The sequence below is a fragment of the Haemaphysalis longicornis genome, unplaced genomic scaffold (assembly GCF_048455015.1).
Source record: "Haemaphysalis longicornis isolate Haplotype H1 unplaced genomic scaffold, Haemaphysalis longicornis Haplotype H1 scaffold_3, whole genome shotgun sequence".
Lineage (NCBI taxonomy): Eukaryota > Metazoa > Arthropoda > Arachnida > Ixodida > Ixodidae > Haemaphysalis > Haemaphysalis longicornis.
Window position 1 is genome coordinate 109900021 of NW_027526335.1, and position 23292 is coordinate 109923312.

General features: G+C 46.2%; 1 non-coding gene across 1 annotated transcript; it reads right to left on the bottom strand.

Annotated features, from left to right (window-relative positions):
* Positions 1–1039: 1039 nt before the first annotated feature.
* Positions 1040–1137, bottom strand: LOC144176094 (U6 spliceosomal RNA). Its single transcript, XR_013323782.1, has one exon. It is a non-coding gene; the product is annotated as a U6 spliceosomal RNA (small nuclear RNA).
* Positions 1138–23292: the final 22155 nt, after the last annotated feature.

Below are 23292 nucleotides of genomic sequence, written 5' to 3' on the forward strand. Positions count from 1 at the left end.
TGCGCAGAGAGTGCGAGTTGAGGGGCTGCGGGGGAGGCATTTGTGTTTGCCAGCTTATCTGCAGCGCAGACATTGCGCCGGAAACTTGACGCGCGATCGTCAAGCGTGTCACCACAAGTAGCACTGCGGAATGTCGAAAGTGAACGCGAGACAGAAGAAAAGGAGCAGAGAGGGGGGTAGTGGGGTTACGGTGCGGGGAAAGCGCGTCTTGGAAGACAACGTCCTGGGAGTGCCGGGAGCCTCGATTGTCCTTTCAGTAAAGTGTGACGAGAGCCACCCCGCGAGCCCTCCAGTAATTTTTGCGGACGCCCGCTTCCGAGGACGAGTCGACGCGCACAGAAACGAACGCGCGCCCTCGCCCTCTGACTTGTTGACCTTCGCGCGGGGCTCTCGGGACGCTTCTTCCTCGCCCTTTCAGCAGGTTCGCTTCGTCGGAAGCAACGGTCGGAAGCGCAGACGTTTATTTTGTCATGCACTTCCGTTATGTCCTTTTTTTTTCTAGGCTCTTTATTCCCGCACTTTACTGTGTCGCAACTGACGTTGCTCACCATTTCTAGGAGCATGCAGCCAGGAAATGTTTTGAAACCTCATTCACGTCGTCTTGTTGCTTTGCTTGTAACTGAGACTTGCAACGTTATTAGACCAAATTATTCTTGTCCTATGCCTCTTGAGAAGACATTACAGCGTGAGAAACGTCGCGCAATGCGAACAAGTGGCGAAAGCGCAGCTTAGTCGCGGTTGGGATTGAACGGTACGGCATAGTAAATCGGTATCGCTCTGTAATCGCGGTTCAGTACCACCACTGGTTCGCTTAGACACCCACGAACAAGTTATCTCGCAGAGCTCTTGCAATAGCGTGGAAGGTACCTCCGTGGCTGTGCAACTTGTCGAGGATTACGTGATGCAGAAGGTCATGTCGGTTACGGACGTTCAGAAAACGACATGTAACCTGCATCACTGCTTTGTATCCATGGGCGTTGTGCCTCTGGTTTAAAGTTAGCCCTGCTCTTGGAGTAGGCTGTTCAGCAAAGCACGCTACTATGAAGACGGCTTTGTCCCAAAGCCTTATTCTTGCGCAGGGGCCATGCTAATATTCTCCATATCGTTCCAATTATAGTGTATGTTCCCTGGAAGCACAACCACCAAGGCGTTGAGAAGTTCTTTCTGAGTTTTCGCGTTCTTTTTGAGTTTTCACGCCCCTGGTGGCCGCGCAATCTGCGCCTTTTCCCCGCGTAGCCCAGTGTGGTTACTGCAGCTATGTTGACATTTAAGATGTGTACCATTCTTTGCCGAGCGCTTCTGTTCAAGAGGTCCAATGAGTCAAGAGGCCCAACGAGTTAAAAGGTCCAATAGTCAGGTGACAGCCGAGTCAAGAGGTACAACGAGACAAGAGATCCAACGAGTCAAGAAATCCAAAAATAAATTTTTTGACGCGTTGGATCTTCCAACTCAGAGGACCTCTTGACTCGGAATCTTGGCCGAGTACCCCACAACCAGGACCGGGTAACGCCCTTCATTTCCACAATAATGCAGATATCGCGGAAGTTGTACCTATAATCGTTATAATAACGTAGAGATATATAATTGGTCAAACAGAATTTTGAAAAACCAACAAATACAAATTAAAGCAAAAGCGAAAATGGCGAACCATGTAACACCCTGATTTTACACACTACCGGAGATTTCGCGGAAGTTCCACCTTTAATCGCAATATAATAGCGTAAATGGAGATAATTGTTGGAAAATAATTTTGGAAAACCAGGAAATACGGAAAATATCACAAATAGGGAGAATAGCGAACCGTGTAACGCCCTGTATTTCACAAACGTGTAGATTTCGCGGAAGTACCCGCCGCGGTAGCTCAGTGGCTAAGGCGTTGCGCTGCTGAGCACGAGGTCGCGGGTTCGATTCCCGGCCGCGGCGGCCGCTTTTCTGATGGAGGCGAAAAGCAAAAACGCCCGTGTGTACGAGATTTCGGCGCACGATAAAGATCCCCAGGTGGTCAAAATTAATCCGGAGCCCTCTACTACGGCGCGCCTCATCGCCTGCGTTGCGTCGGCGCGTTAAACCCTACAATCAATCAATCAATTTCGCGGAAGTGCTACATTAAATTGTTATAATAGCGTGAATGGACATATTTGGTTGAACAGAAGATTTAACAACAAAAAATAAGAAAATACAAAAATAAACTAGCGAAAATGGCGAACCCTGTAACGCCCTGTATCTCAAAAATAATGCAGATTTCACGGAGGTGCCACCTTTATTCGTTATAATATCGTAAAAAATATAATTGGTGAAACAGAATTTTTAATAAGCAGGAAAATAAAAATGAAAGAAAAAGAGAAAATGGCGAACCGTGTAACCCTGAATTTCCACAATAATGCATATTTCCCACAAGTTCCACCTTTAATCATTGTACAATAACGTAAATGGAGATAATCTTTTATCAGAATTTTGAAACAGCAGACAGACAATAAAAAATATATAAAAAATAGCGAGACTGGCGAGCCGTGCAACGCCCTGTATTTCACAAAAATGCAGATATCGCAGAATTTCAAAATTTATTCTTTTAATTGCGCAAATGGACATATTTGGTTGAACATAATATAAAAAAAAACAAAGGAAATATGAAAATATTAAAACCCAGCGAAAATGGCGAAGGCGAAGCGTGTAACGCCCTGTATTTCGACAATAACGCAGATTTCGCGGGAGTTCCACCTTTTATCGGTATAATATCGTAAATAGAGATAATTGGTCAAACGGAATTTTGAGAAACCAAAAATAAAAATTAATGAAAAAGCGAAAATGGTGAACCGTGTAACACCCTGAATTTCCACAATAATGCAGGTTTCGCGGAAGTTCCACCTTTAATCATTACAGAATTTTGAAACAGCAGTAAATAAAAAAGTATATAAAAACTAGCGAAAATGGCGGGACGTGTAGCGCCCTGTATTTCACAAAAATGCAGATTTCGTGGAAGTGCTATATTAAATTGTTATAATAGCGTAAATGAACATATTTGGTTGAAGTGAGTATTGAAAAACCAAAAAATAAGAAAGTATAAAAAACTAGCAAAAATTGCGAACCCTGTAACGCCCTGTATTTTTACAATAATGCCTATTCCGCTGAAGTTCCACCTTTAATTGTTATAATAGCGTAAAAAGAGATAATTGGTCAAACAGAATTTCGGAAAACCGGACAATAAGAAAAATATCAAAAACAGCGAAAATGGCGAACCAGGTAACGCCCTGTAGTTCCACAATATTGCAGATATAGCGGAATTTCCCCACTTATTCTTTTAATAGCATAAATAGAGATCCTTAGAGAAAATCCTTATTGCAGAGAAATAACAGCTATTTCTCTCTCTCGCTCAATAAAGAGACTTACATCCTCAGCCCATACTCTGGTGCATCAAAATTGCAACAAGAGGTTCATTCAAGAGCAATTTATTTCATGCGTAAATAAAGACTTGAAAAGGTAGATAGCGAAACTGCTGTAGTGAGACAACGGCCGCAGGATTTGAATGTGCTTCGGATTACTACAAACCGCCTCAATAAAGAGACATGTGCCCTACACTTTCATCTTGATGTCGCTGATGATTGGGACCACTGCGATAACTTTCGTTTCTAGGACAGAGGAAATGAACCGAAAGAATCATCAGCAAAATGCGAAAAAAATATTAGAATCCCTGTACAAGCTGCCGAAATCAGCATAACGACTGAAAATATAGTACGCGAATCCTGTATTAGCCAATTCGTACCAAAGAACTGTGGCCTATAATCGTTGAGCTTGTCTGCTACACATCCTGTAAACAAGCGTTTTTGAAACACGGAGTGCTCAAAGATGACCGCGTAGCTTTAAGTGAAGACTGATACCTCGGAAGACAACTACCGAGAAATAAATTGGACACCAGTGAAGCCTGCGTGCCCATGTAAATTGGAAGTTCCTCACAAGCTAGTGGCCGATGGCAAGCGTTATGCGGGAGCTCTCCAGAGGACGTCGCGCACAAAACCAGGAATGCCCTAGTAACAGCAAGCCAGTCCCCAGCAAGAATTCTTCGTTTTGGCCGCAATCTGACGTCAATAAATAGCTAAGACAACTTACGGGGTAATGTTCATGCCACAGGAAATGCAACGATGTTTGTGCTCTTTACCAGTGGTCTTAGCCTTCTGACGAAAATGGATGAACAAAAGGAGAGTTTTAGCCCTCTGTATACTCCGTGTTGTACGTGCGTACCGTGTTGACCGGGACCCATACGGGCACTTGTGCACTCATTGCGGCAGGGTGGATTAGTTCCGCGGGCCGACCCATGCCATGCCGCGCATTCGTTACAATGGGATGCGTCGTCCTCGCCATGCCTGCGCGCGCAGGCGCAGTTGGGTTCTGGTCAACACGCTAACCACGGCACTGAGGGAGCATACGTAGTTCTAAAACGCTTTATCCCCATCACCAAAACATGGCTTCCCAGAAAGGAGACAATACCGAATGGCTCGACTTTTAGATGCAACGCATCTCTTTAACTCGCCTTGTCCCGCGTTGTCGCGGCGTAGTCCGCATCCCTCCCCGTTCTCCTCGCCGCGGCAGCTGCGCGCTCCGCCGCTCTCACCGCAGCGCCATCTGTGCGTCAGCGCGGTCAGTGCGCAGCTTGCGCTCGGCTGTGCTCGCTCCCGTCGCCGTGCCAGCTTTGCGTTAGCGCGCAGCTTGCGCTCGGTTAAAAATTTACACCATCTTCCCGCGAGGGCAACCATGGGGTAGGTGCGACGCATCGGGGGTGAACATGCTGCGTAAATAGGATACACAACAACAGCAATCCACACGCTGACATCGCTAACATAACGGAAACGCAACGGCAACCCCCGATGCGTCGCATCTACCCAATGGTTCCCCTCGCGGGAAGACGGTGTAAATTTTTATTAAATAGGTGTCTTTATACATGACCGTAACAGGTAGAACCGGAGATGGTTTATTGCTTGCAATTTGCAATTGTTTTGGGCGCTTTTGTGTTCGTGTAAAAAACTATCATTGGCATTTGTTATCAGGTGCCCCAATGTGCTTCATCATTGTTTGATGAATTAAACGACTGTGTCGACAAGATATCACATCGACAAGATAATTTTTTTTCTTCATGTTTTTACCTTCTGTGCTGTGAAACTGTAAGAGATTATAGAAAAGCAGACATTCGCTACGATAAATTTATTTATTTATTTATTTATTTATTTATTTATTTATTTATTTATTTATTTATTTATTGATTGATTTATTTGTTGATTCATTATGGAGGTTTAACGCGCCGACCCTACACAGGTGATGAGAAGCGCCGTAGTGGAAGGCTCCGGATTATTTTGACCACTGGGGATCATTAATGTGCGCCAAAATCTCGAACACGTGGGCATTTTCGCTTTTCGCCTCCACCAGAAAAGCGACCGTCTAAAGTAATCTAACCCGCGTTCTTGGGCTCAGCAGCACAGCACCTTAGCCACTGAGCCACCGGGGGGTGCTAGCATAAATGATGACCTTTCCTCCTTTTTAGATACTTCTTTCCGCAATTATCAAGAAAGAACGCCGCAGATTAACTGGATAGAGCTCTCGAGTAAGGTATTGAATCTCAACACTTGACATAGGATTTCTCTTCGGCCTGTTTATATTAACAGCAATGACCTTAAGTACTAGGCGCGCTAACCGTTTATCAAACAAAGGTTAATGCGCCGTCGAAGAGCAAAAAAAAAAGAACAAAAGAAAACCTCTGAAGCCAATGCATAGGTACGCATATAAAAAAGGTGTTGCTAGCTACCTAAGCGTCCTGAAATCTGCTATTGGCATCGAGGACATACCTTGGCGCCACCTACGAGGGACGTCAGTTGTAGGACGCCGGGTCGCGTAAGCAACCGCGTGTTTTTTTTTTTTTTTTGTCGCAAAGTCGTCTGCAGTGCAGAGTAAAAAGTACCGGCAAGCAATCAGCGACTCGCTTGTTCCCGGCAACACCACTGCGTCTATAGGTAGTTACTACCATCGCGGCCCAAAGCTCGTACGCAGCCAGCTAACGCCAAGGACGATGCAACTGATGCCGAGAATAGTATGCTGTAAATTCATGATGAAATACTTGTGACGTGACATCTACGAGACTGTGTGTGCAAGGAAACACCTTATGACAGTGACGGAAACGCGTCGCTCACTTGTGATCTCACCATCTTCTCGCATCGCCTGGTAAATGAATGACTACACAAGAACGGTAATCGGATTGCTTCGCCGCACATGTTTAAAATGCTGCTATGATCTCCAGTTTTGCTTAAGCAGTGCCTATTTCCCCTACAATGTTAATTTATAGTTATGCCCAGATTTGATTAACAATCACTGCCGTAGCCTGTACTCTGCATGGTTGATAGGTTTACTTTTCGCGACAACTTGTCCTCAATGTATTAATGGTATGAACGCGAGTTTTTAACGCCTGCGAGGGGGTTTGGACATGGCTATATTTAGTTTTAGTTAGGCCCTCGGCGTGGGAATTTAAAATTGCAACGTCGGTTTTTGTGTGTTTACAGTGAGCCTGCCTTTCTCTAGCATAAATTTCGAAACTCACGACAGCTCACAGAAGGCAAGGCTGTATACCAGGCAACACACGTCGTGGTGTAATGATTTGAGGTAATGGGGAGTTTTAGAAAAAGGAGAACCAAATGTTGGTTGCCCCCAAGAAGTTAGGGGAACCCAAGCGCAACACGCGCGCGCGTGACGACGTCTTCTCAAAGAGCTCGCAGACGACTTCGGATGCACGTAATTGAATGTTTTGAAGTTTAGGCTTAGCGTCGCGGCAGATATTTCATTGCCGCTATCGTTACAACGTGGCGAATGAAAGTCCCTAACACAACTTTTCACCACCCTGCCTCCTCCACCCCCTTTCTCGTATGTGGAACATTCTGGCCATGGTGATTGCCGTTTAAGCGATCGATGATCAAGGTACCTGCCACGGCCTCCGCGACCTCCGCGACCGGTCGGCGTAGGTCGCGGCAGATATTTGAGCATCGCTTCGAAAACCGCAGCTGATGACACTACCTAGCACAATTTTTCAACACACTAACATCCACTGTCACCAACACTAACATCCACTGTCACCAATGTGGAACTTCCTTTCCACGACTAGTGGGGTTTTAAAAAGCGGCGACAAATTGTTGCTGCCACGACCTGCGTCCGGTCGAGCCGCTCCGTCGGCGTACGAGCAGGCACCGCGGGTGTGTGTACGGAGCGTTTCTGCGAGCAGTGAACGCTTCATGGTTTCCCGCTTTATACACTTCTTGCAAACAAGGGAAATCTATAAACGTATCTCTGCGATCGCCGTAGTTTGCATTGTTGATCGCGAAACGAGCCGCAGCTTAAGCTTCGGTCGCATACGTCATACGCCACCACGCTCAAGTTGTTTAAGAAGAATGTACCACAGTTGATACGGTTATAAAGTCCCCGTAAGTCAAACTGCTCTTGACGCACTGAGAATTAACTACAAACGACGGAAATTAACAGGAAAATACTTCTAGAACGCGCGTTCTAAGCGAAGTGTCACGTGCTGCAAGCCAACTACGCAGCAAGATAGCAACGGTGAAACTGCAAGTGACGCCAGAACGACCGCAGCGCCGGCCTTTCCAGTGGTGGGCCTCGCAGGCCATATTTTTAGGTTTTGACCATACTACTGAAACTACACACCCAAAAAAAACACACACACACACACAGCTTTTTTCGACAGTTTTGAAAACAGACAAGACTAAGCAGACAACTGATATCGCGCCCAGCGGGAACAGTGTACCAAGACATCTTTGGGTTTCTGACTTCGTCGCTCATTCACAACCATGACGTGAACCCTTGACGCCTGCATGGTCCTTCAACCAGCTAACTAGCTTTGTATGAATCCCATTATTAGATGCGACGCATCTCATTCACCCGCCTTGTCCATGCATGCATGTATCCGTCCATCCATCCGGCGTCGTCGTTGTCCGCCGCTCTCACCGCAGCGTTATCTTCGGGTTAGCGCTCGCTCCTCGCAATGCCAGCTGTGCGTCGGCGCGCGCTAGCGCTCGGTTAACGCATGCGCATGCGCTGCTCTCTCTCATTCCCCTCACCGTTATGCGGCGGTATACAACGCGGTACCTGCGCCGCTCCGCTCCGTCGTTCCAGCGCCGGTGCTCCGATGTCCAACGCTGCTTTGAATGGAGACTGTGGAGACTAACAAGCCTGCTATCGCAATGGTCGGCACAACCGCAACAAGCACCGGCCAGCCCAATAACAGAACTGCTAGCACCACCGACGATGAGGCTGCAAAGCGACGTGCACGGGATGCGGGAACCCCGTAGTAGACGGAAATGCATCGTACGCGTTCATGGCACGTTTCACGCGGTGGGAGAATCAACCCAACGGAAACGCCGAGGGAAACCCACGATGCGTCGCATCTACACAGGGTTCCCGCGAGGGGAGGTGGGCGTAATTTTTTTTAACTACTCAGGAACTGGAGACTTAACTTGAAAGCTAATTTTCGCCCTCCTAGCTGTGAGCTGGCAGAAACGCTCATCTTTGTATTTTTAACAAAATATATCACTACAATGCCCATCAACACATCGTTTGGATTCATCCTGCACCATACATATATTTACTCCGGCATCATCCTGAAAACGTTGATGCATACTTCCCTCGAAAGCAGTCACGTACGGGAACCCTTTCTTCCTAGAACGTCTAGTGACAGTTAGCACATACATCTATAACAAGCATTTCAGAAATGTTGTTTAGAAACGTTTTAGTTATATGTATCGTGGGTAGAATTAGTTGCGTCTGCTTGCTTATTTTACAGTGCTTATATAGTTCTTACTTTCCAACTGCTCTTCTCCACTTTAATATGTCCTTTCCTTGAGGGTGTGACAGACGAAATTCAATAAAATGAGTCCGATACTCTTGTGGCACAATGAAGCCGACAAGACGTGCCCAAATACGATTTCTGGAATGACAACTATGTTGTTTTGTTGAGCATTTGTACATCCGAAGTCTAACAAAAAGCGTAAACTGCAGTAACTTCAGACGACCCTTGAGAAAGCGTAGGCCACAAGGACGGTCGCACAAATGCACCTCTCTTTTATTCTACATAAGATTGCATATAAATACAGACCGTAGCTACAGAACTGCGCACGTGCGATGAAATAAAATGACCTTCAATTAAAAGAAAAATGCCGACAATAACAACGCTAATATATTCGCTTGAGTTTTCTTGAGGACTGGTGTTTCACAGCCTAACAGGACTGTTCAATTAACTTCAGGATTATTGAGGAGCGTTGTTGTGTTGTGAATTTCGCGGTTCTTGAAAATTCTTAGAGGTTTTGTAGCTTCATTCTCCGGGTTGGATTAAGGAGGAGGAAAACTTATGGAGACACTTGATAAGCAAATTCCCTGTGTTTCTGAGGAGCGTTCGGTTAAAACCCTTAGAGTATTGTTCCCACTTGTCATACGTAGCATTCTTTTTCGAGTAACCCCACCGCCGTACCATGTAACGCCTTGCATTTCCACAAAATGCAGATTTGGCGAAAGCAACAGCTTTAATCGTTATAGTACCATAAATGGAGATAAACTGTCGGACAGAATTTTTAGAAACCAAGAAACACAAATATAAACAATAAAAATATCACAAAAATGACCTGACAAAATCAAAACATACATATTAACACAAAAGTGTTTATGGTAGGGTTCACGAAGATCTAACGGACGTCATATCCGTTCGATTCATAACTTCGATTGACACGGCGGCGCAAGGATTCGATCCATGAACTCTTCCGTCGCGGCGGGAGGTACGAAACGCGCTCCCGACTACGCTATGAGCAGATTTTTTTTGTGTGTGAAACAATAACTTTATTTACACATAAATACACACGTTATGCCGAGTGTTACACGTGGTTCAGGAGCAGCTCTGACAGCGGATCTGTCGGTTACATGTTTTGAGTGGTAAGATGACAACAAACGTAAATCCAGGAGAAGACACAAAAGCTATACAAAAACAAGGGCTGAAGGAATTGTGTGCGCCCTATTAGCTGGCGCTAATCCCTCTTGTACCTCAAAGGAGGGGCTGGTCAACTAGATGCGCTGGCCCGTTAAACGGTCCAATCAGCTTTTTTTTTTTTTTTTATGAATGGCTTAGACGTTTCCCTGCCTGCGCCTTTCCTCATTTGTTTTGTAGCGCTTCAGTGCATGGCTGCCTCGGGCGAGCTTCCTTCGCCGTTCCAGGTCACAGTCAGATGTTCCCAAAGCGCTAACCGTCCATTGGACCTCCCGCATAAAGTGTCGCCATGTGGGTTGTGGGTGGAGGGCGCACTCCACTGCTTCTACCCTCGCTTTCCAGAGGGAGTGAAGTCCGATGGTTAGGACACAGTCACGGAAAGCGGGGTGGTCTGTGTCCATGCACAGGAACTTGAGGCCCGGCCAAGTGACGTTCCACGATGTTCTGAAGCACGATTGTATGCAGACACGTGAATAGGGCCACAAACGCGCCTTATCTAGGAGAGGCGCCGAGGCACCGAGAGTAGGCGCCTTGATGCCAGCGCCTACGTGTACGGGGTACGTGCAGCGTAAGCTGCGGAGAGGTCGAATTGCTGATGTCGCGCAAGTGTCGTGACGTGACACGGCCCGCTGCAGCGTGTGTTCACCAAACGATTCGCTGATAACTCGTTTGGTCTCCTTCGCACGGACGGTTTGCGAGCGCCTGTGGTTTCAGTCGGATTTACGCAATGCTCCGACGCGTGCAATCCGGGGTCTAACGTTGGTGCATCTAACGGTGCCATACCGACGAAATATCAATAGCGACGTGCAAGTTCATACCGATGCACAATAAAGATTCACCTGCCCCTCTGAAGGCACATTTCACTTTCGCGTTTTACCGGTTCCTATCGAAGAGGGAAGAACCACATTTCTTTACATCACCCCCAAAACCGAAGAATAAATGGGGAAAGTGCGGAAAATAAATAAATAAATAAATAAATAAATAAAACAAATAAGCAAAATAAATAAATAAATAAACAAACAAACAAACAAATAAATAAATAAATAAATAAATAAATAAATAAATAAATAAATAAATAAATAAATAAATAAATAAATAAATAAATAAATAAATAAATAAATAAATAATTTGTAGTAGGGTTTATTCATACAGCCAATGAACTGAGCGGATCAAGCAACGGAGGCCGATATATCTCGAGCAGCCGAAGAAACGGGGGAAGCAAGAACTGAACTCGATCGCGCTGGGCATGCCGTGCGCTTGCTGCATGCGTATTGGCCGTAGGGATTGACAATTCCTAGTTCAGCTTGGATTTCGGCCTGAGTTTGAATCCCGTGACTTGGACTGGACCTCTCTTCTTCGTTACAATACAAACAAACAAACAAACAAACAAACAAACAAACAAACAAACAAACAAACAAACAAACAAACAAACAAACAAACAAACAAACAAACAAACAAACAAACAAACAAACAAACAAACAAACAAACAAACAAACAAACAATCCAACAAATTAATAAACAAATAAAAATAAATAAATAAATAAATAAAAGTGTGGCAAAACGTTCAAAATACCAATAAAAAGAGCAATAATGGCGAACAGTGAAACGCCCTGCGTTGCCGCAAAAGTGCAGTGTTGGCAGAAGTATCACCTTTAATCGTTATAATAGCGTAAATCCTGTTAATTATTCTGACAGATTTTGAAAAGAAAAACAAAAGAATAATCAGAAGAATGATCTGACCAATTTAAAAATATGCATCGGATACATCTCCCCCAAAAGAGATGAGTAAACGAAAAAACGTCCGCGAAAGAACCTTATAAACACGAATAAAAATAGCGTAAACCGCCAAACTTTGCGGTACACCTGGCATCGTCAAAAAAAAAAAAAACGAAGTAACGGCACTTTATCTCTACAATGGTATAAAGTTACATAATGGGCGAAAAGAAACAAACTTAAACCTTAACAAGAATAATATAATGCAACGTCTTTCGCTTTTCATAGCAGGTTTGGCTGTAGTGAACTTACAATCTAGGAAAGCGGCATAAGATTGCTACGCATTAGTGCACAATTCTCTGGATTTCTGGAGATTTTTCTCTTTGACAGTTACTTCGCCCTCTTAGCTCTGCCTTTCATCACACAGGTGGGCAAGTTTAATTTGTCACCATAAAAACCAATGTGATGTGCAGTTTTAATCCAGAAAACAAGGTACCGTGGGTTTAAATTCACACAAATTTACCTTTCCATTAGAATCATATGCCTGAACTCTGCCAATAGTGCTGGAAAGCTGAAAAACATATTATACATATACTTTATTTTCGTAGACGCCGTTACGGCAGCAGAGCTTTCGGCAACAGAACGGTTCCCGTGTTCTGAAAGTTGGTTGTGTTAATTTTTTTTCGAAAGCTTTAAAAGCGGCGCCGGCAAACCCACCAGGGCTCACCAAAACATGTCTCGCATGTGAAAAGCAAAGTCATTCACGCGTGATATCCCTTTAAGCTACTACCATAATTTCTAATTACTTTCCTGTATTGACAATGAGCATTTGCAGTACGGTGTTATGTATTATCTTCCTGGAACAGTGGCAACGTCCACCTATATTGTGTTAAGAGGTTTTTAAAACCCATATTTATTTGCGAGACATGTGCGGACCTACTATACTGCGGCAGGTTATATATAATGGTTTGAAATAAATTAAAATCGTATACAAAGTCTGAAATATCAGCTAAAACAAATGCTTTTGTAATTTGCCTTGCAGTCCACCAAGAAATATTTTTAACGCGGAATCCTTAGATTTACATGTTTCATCGAACGTGTGAGGTACAAAAATTCCGTCCTTTCACTCTGTAAGGCTGGATGTCCACCGGAGCTGGGTGCAGACGAAGAGGAGGAAGAAATGTTTATTTAACGAGCGCGGGAAGTTCACGAAAGAAACATCTAGTAGAAACTAAGTGTGAGGATAGAGTTGTCCTAGCGAGGGATTTCAGTATTTTTTCGAGGTACCTGCATTAGACTGAGATGCTCAGAGCATTTACCAGAAAGCTGGCTTTGCCGATGCAACTTTTGCAGATGCGACTCAATTTTGGCGCTGGGCTTCGCTTCCCGCTCTTGAAATTGGGTATTTGCTTGTCGTCTGCGCTACTGTTCTCTGGGGAGCTCCTACTTCCGCTCGTGCCGTGCAGAGTGCATGGGGAGAAAGGATGCCCGGGCTCTCTCCACCAGCGCGCTCTGATTGGTCCGCTGCCTTCCGGGTGAGACTGGGGCGCCCTGTGCCGGTGCGTTGGAGGACTTGCCCCTGCGTGAAACTGCCGGACAAGCGACAAGGCTCGACATAGAACAACTCCGCTGTTAAAAAATCACTGGATCTTCCACAATGTGGGGGTGGGGAAGGGAGGGTAGGGGTCCGCGGGGCACTCGCGTAAGGAGTGCCCCACGGACCCCTACTCCCCCCCCCCCTTCCCCACCCCCACATTGTGGAAGATTCACTGGGAGCAGACCTTGGGTAGCTCTTTCCTCGTGGATCAACAGACCCTGACGCAACGGGCACTACAGGTCGTTTCGGCCAACCCCTCCCCCCCCCCCCCCCCCTCCGCCACCTGCCCAACGTGAACCCGGTGTCTCACCAATAAAGTGTTTTTTATCTTTCTCTCTCCACAATGTGAATGATGTTGTCCAGTGAAGCTGCGTGCATTGGGGTATGTTAATGCGGTGCCTACCCGGCGAGTGTTTATCAGATTTTTGTGTCTGCGGTCAGGTCGCTATTGAACCACATTGTGCCGGACATGCTGAGGCTTGAGCCGAAAGAACGATCGAGAAAGTGTCTTTGGAGCCTGGCGTTCGCGCCCTTGAATTGTTCCTGGTTAGAACAATGGCGACGTCGCATCGTCTACGTCACCCCTTACTTTATTCTAAAAAAGGCGGAAAAAAAAATCAACAATATGATTAGCAAGCGTATAAACGAGCTATTAGACTGCCCATGCCAACCCCAAATGACAGGTACAATGCCTTGGGCCTTCACAACCACATCGACGAGCTCATAGAGGCCCACACACGTCACAATTTGAAAGGCTCTCCAGAACTCCTACAGGGCGACACATCCTAAGAGAACTTTGCATTTCCTACGGCCGTACACAAGCCAAAGCTGTTGACATACCCTTCGCGCTACGAGAGCTCTTACGTACTACTCCACTAGCCTTAAACATGGATACGGCATATAACAAGGCCAGGAGAACGGCAAGAGCACAAGCCCTCACAAAACAATATTGCAACAATCCCGAAACAGTATTTGTAGATGCAGGCGACTATCCCGACAGCAACGCCATGGCCGTGGTATATTGGACCACACAGAACAAATGCTCTCCTCGGCGGCAGTTCTCACAAAAAGTACTGCATCTTCAGAACAGGCAGCAATCACTCCAGCGATAACCACAACTCGAGCCAGATACATAATCAGCGACTACGAGGCAGCCATACGTAGCTACAGCAAAGGACGGTTATCCCAAGCCGCCGCAAGAATGCTTCAACAGCTGCGAGCACCAAATTACCGGACAACGAAACTCATCTGGACTCCTGCAAACGAAGGGTTACAGATTAACGAACAGGCCCACACAGCTGCTTGCGAGGTCGTCACCCGAGCAGCAATTAACGCCCCCCCCCCCCCCCCCCCCCCCCCCCGCAGTGGCAACAGAGCACTCGGACATGTTCGACAGCGTCAACTTGTACAAAGAGATAAGAAATTACTACAAACACAGCAGGTGCGAATTCTCAGCCACCCACCGCACACTCAACGCTGCGCAGGCGGCCAAGGCATGGAGGCAACTTCAAACAAATACCTACCCGAACCCGCTGGCCTATAGTAACTTCCATCCAGAAGACTTCTCGGATAAGCGCAAACACTGCGGCCACCGCGCAGCCCTCACGCACATTACGTGGAAATTCCAAAAGAAACCACGGAAGAAGATCCACCTACCCCACATAGACACCAAACAGCTAGAGCACTGGGGAAACCTGCTGCGCAGCTCCGATCCCCTAACCCAGCTGCGCCTTGTACAGATGGCCGAAGAAAGCGCCAGGGACCAAGATCTCGCTCACTAAAGCGGCAAAAAGAGCCGATGATCGCTACTTCTGGAAAAATAAAGTTCTCTCTCTCTCTCTTGGCGCCAAAGGCACTTTGCGGCATCCCATGGCTCACGATATGCCTCGTCTGTTCTTGCTCGTTGCTAACGTGCTACATTGATGTTACGCCCATCGGACGCCGCATTAGTATCGGCACGCCATTGAGGTTTAAATTCGCATCGTTGTTTCTCGCCACCTTATCTTCGCACATGTCTTTAAGAGTAGGCTTCACTGTGGAACATGCTGTGTAGGAAAGACAGCTTACAAAGACCCCGCATGTACCGAAATAACAGCTGGCTTCACCTTCAAACACGAGTGCACTTATGGGAAGATAATTCTAGACAATTTTGGGGAAAATGTAAGCCTTCTTCCCTGAATGTATGAAAGCCCCAGGACTTTCTTGCTGTGCGCTTAGTCTAGGTAAGCTGAACAACACATCGACTATCGCCTTCAATTCGATTTTAATGCGCAGCGTTCTTTGCTAAGTACCCCAGCCCCCCTCGCCCCACGTCCCCTAGCAAGGACCGCGTAGCGCCCTACACTCGCAAAAAATGCGGAATTAGCGGAGGTAACACATGCAATCTCTTTAATACCACAAAGGAGACAGTTGGTCGGACGGATTTTTGAAAAACCAAGAGATAACAAAGAAGAAACATAATAACATTACAAAACTGAACTATCGAAATCAAAAATATGCGTCTTGTCATATAAAAAACTAGGAAAAGCTAAAAAAGCCCGCAAAAGAACGTTGCAAATACGAATAAAAATATAGCAAAACTTTGCAAACGGTACAATGTGCTGCATTCAATCGTACGGTACAATGTGCTGCATTCAAACGCGTTCAATCGTAAAAGTAGCGTGAATGGAAATAATGCGTGGGACAGAATTTCGAAAAACCAAAAAATATGAATACAAAAAATAAAAAAGTACAACTATGAACTGACAAAATTAAAAAAAATGCATCTCGTACTTCTCCACAAAACAAAGGCTAAACTTAGCAGCCCCGACAAACAACCTTCGAAATACGATAAAAATTGCGACAACAAACCTACCCTGCACTGCATCTGGGATCTGCGGCAAAATACTTAATTAGCGAAGTAAAGGCACTTTATCGCTGCAATTCTATAAATTTACACCATGGGAGGAAAGAAACAAAAAAACCCTTAAAAACAAGAAAACAATGCAACGTTTTAGGCTACTGATAGCCAAATATGGCTGTAAAGAACTCACGGCATAACAATGCTAGTCATTAATGAACAATTTTAGGAATTTCTGCAGATTTCAATTTCTGAACGCAAATGCACTGCCTGGAAAACATTGATTCAGAGGCAGTTTGGGCCGTCTTACAACAAAATGTGAAGTTCCTGGGACGTTGTAAGTGTAAGCTCGGTCTTTGCAAGCTGGCTTTCTCACATTGCACTTTCCCGCGCGGGCGGCTGACAGGGCGGCTGAAGAGCTTTAAAAAAAATGCTGGGGGTATTGCTTTACGGAAAACTTCAAAGCGCACAGAAATTATGGTGACAGACAGGAGCGACACAGCCAAGCGCTTGTGTGGGTTGCTCCTGTCTGCCCCCGTTATTTGTGCGCTTTGAAGTTTTCAATCATGCACTAACTAGCCCAACTTGCGCTATTACTTTATATATTTTTATTTACACCAACTTCGAAAAACGTTTATTTCTTGTGTGAATACACACAAAACAAACAACCCCAGCCCGGGAACTCAGTCAGAGCCCTGGCTGAGTTTCGCGATTATCTGGCGGTAGATAATTTCATATTCGGAATTGTGGGTGTTGCGGTAACGGCTCCGCCTGAAGAGCTTATTCTGTTCCCGTTCAGGTACACGCCAGACGTCCTCTGGGAAATAGAAGACGCACAAACTCTTTCTTTAGACTACGGGAGCCTGAGGGGAGCGCAAACGCGACAAGGTCACTCTCGGCAACCTTTAGAAAGGCGTTTTCCTCCAACGACTGATGGCCGACTTCGGTTTCTCGGATGCAGGAAACTAGTGCAGATATTGGATCGTCGCTTCCACTTCTAACGCTCATCGCAGTTCCTAATACAATTTTTCCTCGCGCCGCCACCTCCTTTCTCGCATGTGTAACTTTGTATTTACATTCGGGCAGGCGGTAACAAGGTGTGTGCAGCAGGCTGCGCTGAAATTTATGCGCGCAGGCGATGCAGCCCCCGCCGCGGTCGCCGCGTCACCTTAAGTGTCGGGCCGCTCCGTGGCCGGTCAGCGGAACGGCAGGCTTGACACTGTTGCACATACACAGTTTTAGAATAGATGAGCCGATAGTTGGGGGCCCACCAAAAGTTAGGGGAACACAAACGCAAGACGTTCGCGCACGACGAGTTTTAGAAGAGTGTCTTCCCTTTTCTTTAGGAACTTTAGGCTTAGCATCGAGGGAGATATTTGGTCGCTTATATTGCTTATATCGCTACAATTGCGGATGGCTATTCCGAACACAGTTTTTCACCGCACTAAAATCCCCTTTCTCGCATTTGGAACTTTATTTTCACGGTGATCACCGTTTTTAGCGATTGGTGCTGTGCTCATTCTTACGCTCGAATAGCGCCATTTCTCGGCCCCTCATTGCATCGCGTGTTCGGGCAGGTGTGCCGTCGACCAGCCTACGCGGACAGTCGGGGTAGGGAAGTGTAAGCTTCGTATCGTGGCACAAATTTTATCCCAGATTTTAAAATCACTCGGGATGACAATCCCTAGAACGATTTTGCACCACACTATTATCCGCTCTTTATCAAATTTATCATCACTATCATTCCCTCTTTATCATCCCCTTCTTATTCACGATTGCTTTGATTCGGCGCAGCAGCGAAGAGCGGTCGCTGCCATGGCCTGCGCCAGTTCGAGCCGCTTTGTAGGCTATATGGGCACATGGCCGGTGTGTGTGCATACTGCAGAGCTCTACAGCGCGCAGAAAACGCTTTGGGCTTTCCAGCATGCTTGATTTCTTGTTAACGAAGCACCCATCATGGGGAAAAAGAGCAAGAGGTTACAGAAACCCAGAGCGTTGCGGTCCCCTAAAATTTCTTAACCCCTTATAATAATGGATCACTGCCAAAAGTTGGGGGAACCTCCGTATTTTTTTTTTATTTTTTGGGGGGCCCGTTGCTTCGAGTATGAAGCGCAGAGCGGTCGATGACGCGGCCGGCCCGGGCTACTCGTGAAGGCAATGCAGTAGCCACAGGCGCTCGGGTAGGAAATCTCTAGTATGTAGGAGACGTTCTAGGGAATCAATAAAAAGACAGCATTATGGCTAAAAATCCACGCGGAAACAACTCAAGGCAATGAAGATCAATAAGGTTTAGATTACACGCCTGCTTAATTCGGAGCTTTGCCCAGAAAACTGGGAAACAGCGAAGCGGCGGTGGAAGTCGCTGTCAGTCTACGAATATGACGTTACTTCCGGTTGCTGCCTCTCGGTTTCTCGCTCTTCCAGCGCTGCGAGAGTGAGCAGTGGGCGGGGCGTCGGGTCAACTTTATCGACGAATACCGCTGTACCGCAGCAAAAAATTCCGAAAAAAAAAGTTTACAGCCATAAATTGACCAAAGTATTATGGTAAAAAATACACTTTTATCCAATTTTAAAAGCACTTCACTAGCCATTTAAACTCCGCATTCTAGCTATAGACAACTGCCCTGCAGAAATCGTTATCAGGTGCACAGATACGCACAGAAAATGGGTGCGCGAGACGCGAGCCTGGATTGCATGCCAGGAAAAGGAAGAAGCAGTGCGGCAACCGAGCACGGCCACTGGACCTCCTTGACATCGAGTGGCCGTGTTCTGAGAAAGGGTGACGCAGCGCCTGCGAGGAAACAAAATCTCGGACCACCTCCACTAATATGAAACCTGGGGAGGGGCGAAGCATATGTATAAGTGTATTCTTGGCTCTTTGGCGTTTTTGCCAACGGAGATGAAACCGTAGAGGGGTGTAGAGGTGTACTGCTTGGCTATAAAAGTCTCGTGTCTTTAAGTCCAAAGCGTTCTAGCGCGAGGCGTAAACGAGTGTCCCGGTGTTTTTTAGCACACGTTACTGTCTAGCGCGAGGCGTAAACGAGGGTCCCAGTGTTTTAGTACCGTGACTACATAAGACGATGGTTACGACGACGACATGAGACGCCTACAGCCCCAGCCCCTAAGGGGCTTCCTCTCTAAAAAAGTGGCTCCTGCATATGGCTGGCCAGCGCAATCAGGTTTGGAGGATGCTGTACAGGAGGGGTGGTGAAGTGGTAACGGGTGCGGCAGCAAAGTTCAGCATAAAGTAGAACAACAGATCAACAGAAGGTATATCTAGGCTATCGCCTTCACATTCTTAGAAATTTGCAGTTATCCTTCGTAATCTTTAAGAGACCAAGCCAATCAAACCTAACTAAACAAAGCAAAATTAAATTTCCCCGGACAAGAATTTGTTATTACAAAAGGCTAAATTCGAAGTGCATTTCGTTGGAATACTCGTGGTAGTATAGTCCCTTATGAAACAGCATTTTACGAAACATTCTGAAACAAAACAAAAAAAAAGACTTGCTATTAGCTAGGGCTGAGAGTCGATCAAAATTTTAATCCGATGAATCGGATGCCTTTAATCGGTTAATCGGATGTGTTCATTTAGATGAATAAGGCTTAAAAGACAATGAATGTATAGTTTTTCCTGATGGTTGTTTTTATTTTCTCGCTGTCGATGTTAGTTTGCACAAATAGTTTTATACAATGAATGGTAATTTATCCAGCTGCGGAGGCAAACAAGCTTGTTATCATTTTCAGGCAGCAGAGAGTTTCTTTTCTTGTTGGCAGTCATCCCGGCTGTGCTGAACACACCCTCGCATGGCGTTGAGGTTACCGGGACACACAGCAGCATTTTTACAACGGGTGCTAGTTTTGGAAGGAGGGAGCTCTGCACCCTCCACCATTCCAAGGGATCCAGATCGTCGTCGGCTACTACTGCCATAGAGCGGTATAACGGCACCTGGCAAGGTGTGCTTTGCTCTTCATTTCCCTCCATAAAATGGTACTTTCCCTTTTTGCTGCGAGTATTTTCAGTGGGCGTGGCGGACGACTTAACGGCCAGCTGAGCAAGCCTTTCCCACACATGTTCGCGGCGATCTCTGTCGAGTGGGACGCTTAGCGCAAAAAAGACGAGGAAGGTGGAAGACAAGACAGGCGGTCTTTTTGGGAAAACAACTTGGTACGCAGGGTTCGTTGGCCAGCGTACAATGGTGCTGTAAGTACAATCTGCTTAATGACTTTGAGGGTGTAAATTCTTCAAAGAGCCGCCACCGATCGCTTCCTCTGAGAAGAGGGGGGGGGGGGGGGGGGTTCCGCGATGCGGAAGCATGTTGGTTCGGTTAAACGAGCCCCCAAGAGAATTTTCTGCCCAGAGCTGCGCGGCGTGAACAGCGCGGCGTTCCCCCTTCGCCTGCGGAACTGGCAGCGACGATCTGGACAAAAGCAACGCGGCAGTTGAGGGTGGCGGACGCAAATGGAAAGGAGAAGGCTAGTACGTGAAACGTAAAAAACGCAAAAAAAAACTCCGAGTCGCACGCAGGGTTAACAACGGCAGGCCTTTCTTTCGTGGAGCACTACACTTTAACCGATCAACCGATTAAAAACATTGATCCCGATTAAAGCATTAATCGATTAATCGGAAGGTTAATCAACCAATCGCCAACGCCTACTATTAACCCACCGAAGTAACGTTTAAGATTTTTCTACGTCCACCCTTCGGAAATTCCACACCAGCTTTCACCAATTTTTGGTAGATTAACCTCACATCCTGAGTGCAGGGAAGCAAACCGGGCTCTACCCCTCGTTAATATCTCGGCTTTCCACCTGCTTTTCTTTTACACTTCGTACTTGATAAGTAAAACGGTTGATGCCTTTTAGTTGCGACTGCATCTCATTCACTTGCCTTGTCCCTGCATCCGGCGTCGGCGTCGTCGGCGTCCGCCCCTCCCCCATTCTCCTCGCCGCGCCAGCTGCGCTCTCCGCCGCTCACCCCCTCTCCTCTCCGATAGCGAACACTCTCTCGCGAGGGGCATTCGATTGGATTCGATTGGATTGGCTTGCATCGGCTTGGCTTGGCTTGGCTTGGATTGGATTTAGATTAAAGTGGATTGCGTTGGATTGTGTTGCGTCATAGCCGCGGCAGACGCACTGGCGCCGGCGCGTCCCCTCACCGTTATGCGCGCTATAAAACGCGGTGCCTGCGCCGCTCCGCTCCATCGTTCCAGCGCCGTTCCTCCGTTGTCCAACGCTGCAACGTGAACCCCCTATGCGTCGCATCTACACAGGGGTTCCCGCGAGGGGAGGTGGGAGTTTTTTTCTGTCTTCTTGCTTTGTTGTGTCTCGGAAGTTACAGGAATATATTAAACATATCATCACGGGACAGGGGAACAATGCCCCATGGCGCCATGACCCACCATCGACGAGGACGAGGGAGTGGGTCGCGTACAGCCTGCGCGGGTTCTGTCATGGCCGCCTCGTATATACTGCAAACACGTCGACCGGATCTCTTTATACATACATCGTTCAAAATCAACCGTGGTTCGTGCAATTATATCTTCTTAAAACTCATTTGTTGTACATTACATTGCCTTATGTGTTGTATGTTTTCATATTTTTGCTGATTACGTGTAGCAGCTGACACTGTCAGTTCTCAAACATTCGTATATCCCCCGTGTAATCTTATGGAAACAGAACAAATAAATTTTAAAACCACGCAAAATTGCCTCGGAATTTCGCTGCTGCATAAAGAAAGCGAAATGGGAATGCAGGTATTTGGTGTTTTATACAGTGATGTGACGGTCCCGGAGAGCGATATTTTTTTATTGCTACAAACATTTTAAAACAGCAAGTGAAAAAAATAAATGACTAGTGCGCAGACAGAAACAATTCTTGTTTATTGCCAGCGCGAGTACCGAAAGGAGGTCGTTTAAAAATTCATTGACTTGGCCCCGCATTGTGTCTTAAAAACAGACCCCCTTAAACATCCCTTCAATTGTGAAAACATGGTTATGTCATGTTTTGACTCACACGGGGTCGCGGAAGCACCGAACGCCCCTCGAGAAAGTTTTACCGGCTCTGTACGTCGTGGCTCGTGACCCAATGACAGGGTAGTTTACTCGCGTTTACTCTAATTTTTTATCGCTCTCCCGCCTGCGGCCTGAGTATGCCCACCGAGATCTAAAGACAAGAAATGAACTGAGGCTGTGTCGTGCGCGTGCGCGCGGGAGCACCAGAAAGGTTGAGCCTTTCATGATTTACCCTTGTTTACAACCGCGATATTTTCGGGATTACAAAGCGCCTCGCAGGATACCTTGCTCTTTAATAACAGTCAGAGAGAACAGAAGACATCTGAAGGTTATTCGGTTATCCGAAGACGATTATCCGAAGACATTCCTTCCACCACACTGCAGCTTTTTAGGGCGGAACATTTTGGCCGGAACAAGGCTTCTGAAAATACGGGAGCGACAGATTTATCTTAACAAACTTAAATCCCAAACAAAGCTGCAGCATCAAGCCAAGAACTAACATTTATAAACTTTTTTTTTCCAAAATCAATAACTGAGTGGAATGTGATAACCCCGGAACTCAACTCTGCTTTGTGTTCCAACGTAAAATAGGCTTTGTTTTCTGCTCTCCTCTTTCATTATATTATCAACATGTTGTGCGCCTAAGAGTGTGGTGCTTTGATTGCGTATTACGTTGCAGTGGCGAACATAGCCCATGCGTGTGTAAATGTGTTAAAATTGGACGGTGATTAGCATGTTGTTGTACCTTTGATGTATCCTTGTAATACATTTGTTCTAACTTTGTTGTACCTTTGTCGTGCCTTTGAACTTGCTGTGCCTTCCCTGCTTGGACCTTAAGTGGTTCGCAGTATATGATAAATAAATAAATAAAGATCTCTCCCTTACTTATTATTCTTTCCCCTGATTGCTCTCTAGTCGACCCAGCCTCCGCCTAATTGGAACTGAGATTACGTTCTTTAGTGTTTAAGTGTAGTTACGTAGCCTAAAGACTTAAAACACGGTGCAGACCCTTGCCGCCATTTTGCAGTGTAAATAGATAATGTCTGAACGTAAGAGGCGCTGACCACCGATTCGGTAAACCTGACTACTGCTGGACTAATAATGGTACGATAGA